Source organism: Schistocerca americana, chromosome 8 (genome assembly GCF_021461395.2).
Source record: "Schistocerca americana isolate TAMUIC-IGC-003095 chromosome 8, iqSchAmer2.1, whole genome shotgun sequence".
Lineage (NCBI taxonomy): Eukaryota > Metazoa > Arthropoda > Insecta > Orthoptera > Acrididae > Schistocerca > Schistocerca americana.
This window is the reverse complement of record NC_060126.1, coordinates 312,688,194-312,692,361: the sequence shown is the minus strand read 5'-3', so window position 1 is coordinate 312,692,361 and position 4,168 is coordinate 312,688,194. Positions and strand designations below refer to the sequence as shown.

Below are 4,168 nucleotides of genomic sequence, written 5' to 3'. Positions count from 1 at the left end.
ATGCTGAAACTTGGCGTGCGTTCTTTCCAAAGATGCTACTAACCAAACATGACCTCGATAAGCGCCGGTGGTGCCATCTCTCGGACTTTACACAGACTTTTCAAACGCCCCTCGTATTTCGGCGAGGAACGTTATTCTTTCATTTAACGAAAATCACGTCCCCCAAAACCTTCTGCACTAACCACCAAGTCTCCGATAACACACACGTTTTCCAATTTACTACAGACCCACACAATAACTAAATTTTACTTACAGTGAATTTATACCTTCGATTCTTCCAGCACAGAGCTAACGAAAGAAGTTCTCAATACCTAAGAAAATAAGCATCACTGTCGTGAAAACAAAGCAATAACAAAAACAGCAAGAAATATGTATAAATGTAAGACAGTACCTGTTAGAAAGAGATATAACGAGATAGTATATGATCGTAAGATTAGACATCAATATCCCGATCACGTCGCACTGCAAAATTACCGGATGTCTAAAGGTATGTTATATCTTCAGTGTGTTTTAGGCCCAAACTAATTCTGATATTCTCATCATGTTTGGCTTATGCGTAGAAGAAACTCACAAAGTTTTGTTTGCGTGTGCTGCAGGTTGTCGTGAGTGAAATAGTAATTCAAGAATGGGCTCAGTGTGGGGAATAATTTGTTCATACCAAAGTGGACTCTCAGGCATCCAGATTCAAAGAAACTTCCAAACAGGGTATAGGAAGCAACTACCCTCGCGAACGTCGACACGCTGGTCGTACAGTACAGAAAAGGACGCGTTGATGTTAGGCATCGTACTTGACACCTGGAACAAGTGAAGCCAACACAGAGCGGATGTGGTTGACTTTTCAGCATTCGCGGCAGAAGTCGGTTCGGAGGACGTCACAGGAACCGTAAATCCCTCGGAAACGTTTGCAAATGTATCCATTGCAACTGTTACATGCGTTGGAACCGGACGACAAGCCACAACATATGCAATTTGGTGTGAGTAGGTATTTCCCCACTTAGAGGAGGACGGAAATTTCCTAAACAACAACGAAGAAAAATAAACATAACGTTCGCATCGGGGGCACAACCAATACGCATAATGTGACCGAAGAGGAGCGTGACAGCCCGAAAGGGAATGTGTGGTGTTGTCTGATGGTTGACCACATGGTAGAACCATTTTTCCCTAAAAAAGACAGTTAATTCTAACAATTACCTTTACTTACTAGAGCTGTTTGCGTTACCATAACTGGATGACTCCCAAGACAGAGTTATTTTCCAACAAGATGATGCACCGCCACTTTGGGCTAAGACTGTGCGAGATATTCTATACCGGATGTTTCCAGATTGCTGGATTAGCAGGCTGGTCCTGTACCTTGGCCCCCTAGGTCGCCTGATTTGCATCGATGGACTTTTTTCCATGGTGATATTTCAAGGACGGACTCTACCAGATGCCCGTCAAACAAATCGGTGATTTAAAGAACCGAATCGTTGCTTCCATTGACTCAGGTGATGCGGATTTGTTGCACCGAGTGTAGACAGGACCAGAATAGAGAACGGATGTGTATGTGCCACCCAACGAGCACATGTTGAAGTTGATGAATGGCATAAAACCCCTGTGAGATAGTGTGTACCGGCGGAGGTTCGAATCCTCCCTCGGGATGGCTGTGTGTGTTTGTCCTTAGGATAATTTGGGTTAAGTAGTGTGTAAGCTTAGGCACTGATGACCTTAGCAGTTAAGTCCCATAAGATTTCACACACATTTGAACATTTTGATAGTGTATCACATAAGCCAAACACGGCGTGGTTCAAAAATGGCTCTGAGTACTATGGGACTTAACTTCTGAGGTCATCAGTCCCCTAGAACTTAGAACTACTTAAACCTAACTAACCTACGGACAGCACACACATCCACGCCCGAGGCAGGATTCGAACCTGCGACCATAGCGGTCGCGCGGTTCCAGACTGGAGCGCCTGGAACCGCTCGGCCACCCTGGCCGTCAAACACGGTGTGAATATCTTAATTAGTTTGGATGCTACAACACATTAAAGTTGTGCCTTTTGGGACACCCTGTAATTGGGGTTAATACCAAGAAGCTATATGAAATGGAATCATCATGTAAATCTCTTTCATTAATTACTTCACGAACACTGGTTACAGGAAAATTTTAGTAAGAGACACTAAATTTACAAAATAAATGCAACTGGAAGGTATGCATCAGTATTTTACTGAGGGAGAGCGAATGGAAAACTTAGATTTGTTAGAAGGTTCCGGGAAAGTGCAGTGCGTCTGTAAAGCAAATCGCATACGAGTTCTAGAATACTGATCCTGTGTTAAGAGTCCTTATCAAGCAGGCATGATATCAAGCGATTTTAGAGACGGGCTGTTAGGATCGTAACAGATTAGCAGAACCAATACGAATGTGTAAAGTAAATTCTTGGGGAACTTAAATGGATGTATTTGAAAGACCGGCTTCATAATAATCCCGAGACCCAGTTGCGTTCTTTTAGAGAATCTGTGTTTGAAAAACACTGCTAGATCATTATGCTGAATCCACAGTATATTTTACTCAACGATCCTGGGGTTAATGTAAGAGAGATTCTTGTACATACAGAAGCATACAGTCATTTCACACGAAAGGAATAGAGAAGATCAATGAAACTGAAGCGATGTACTCTCCGCCATGCAATACAACGGCATTTGCGGAGTAGACACGTAGAGAAACAGGGTTCGCACAAAGACATGGAAACGCCAAAAACACATTTCATTACCCTGCCTAATATGATGCAGGAAAACAGTTGGTATTCGAAACACCTTCCAGTCGACTCTGAATGGTTTTCGAGGCAATCGCGTGTTTGTGTGCACCAGCGCTGGTAGGGCGGGAGTGAGTGAATGAGCGTCATTATACAGGTTTGCTCCCCACTGTGAGACAGCAGTTTAGTCATTTTATGCAGTTTCGTTTCTTTTAATACGCGTAAGGGCGATGATAGCCTCGGCGCTGTGCGTCAGCAAGCTCCAAACACACACACACACACACACACACACACACTCCTTCCTGCAAAGCAGTGAGACGGTCAGGTAACGGTGAGATGTGGATAGCGATCATGCACTCTTTTCTCCAATATAGACCATAGATGCTCAATAATATTGAGATCTAGTGATGGTGATGGCCAGGGAGATGCGACAGTTCACCCTTGTGCGAGAGCTCGAGACGGAGCGGACGGCTCTCATCAGCGACGTCACCGCCAACAAGTGCAAGATGCAGGAGCTCGAAGCAAATCTGCTGTACAAGCTAACCACGGTGCAAGGCTCACTGGTGGACGTCGAGACGGTGATCGAGGTGCTGAACGTGACCAAGAACACAGCGGCTGAGGTGCGCGAGAGGAGACGCAGAGACGGAGGTCAAGATCAACACGGCTCTTGCGGAGTTCCGGCCAGTGGCGACGGGGCAGCGTACTCTATTTCCTGATCGTCGACATGGCCATGGTCAGTTGCATGTACCAGACGTCCCTGGTGCAGTTCCTCAAGCGCTTTGATCATGCAGCGCTCTGAGAAGAGCCTGGCGACGTCCAAGCGGATAGTGTCCGTCATAGAGTACATGACATTCGAACTGTTCCGGTACAAGTGCCGCGGCTTGTAAGAGGACCACAAGTTCACGTTCACCCTGCTGCTGTCGCTCAAAGTAGACATGGAGCGGGAGTACGTGTCGCACGAGGAGTTCAACATATTCATCAAGTTCGGGAAGATGCGAGTAGTGTGAACGGTAACTCTGTCGTCTTAGAATACAGTATCACCACTGAGGAAACAGATTTTACCCTTGGGTGGACGTGCTCAGACAAAACGGTCACTTTGTAGAAATTCGATCTTGAAGAGAACCCAAGGGGCCCACGGTATAGCTGCGCAAATAATCAGTGAAGCCCAGTCATGTTCCACTTTTGGGACACAAACTCAGCCAGACGTTAGGAACATTTTTCTACAAGATTCATCCGACCAAATCACTTTCTTCCATTGCTTCGTAGACTGAGTTTTATGGCTTCTGCACAATTTTTCCTGCTATGCACATGTGCATCTCTGATGAGTGGTTTTGGAATTCCAGCTCGATCTGTAATTCCCTACTTATGGAGCTCCATTCGAGTTTCGGTGCTGTCTGTGATTGCAGGGCGTCATTCAGTTCTGCAGTGACCTTTACACC

The 4,168-nt window shown here is 45.5% G+C and overlaps 1 pseudogene; it reads left to right on the top strand.

The window, feature by feature from the left end:
- Nucleotides 1–3,154: 3,154 nt before the first annotated feature.
- Nucleotides 3,155–3,528, top strand: LOC124545793 (annotated as a pseudogene).
- Nucleotides 3,529–4,168: the final 640 nt, after the last annotated feature.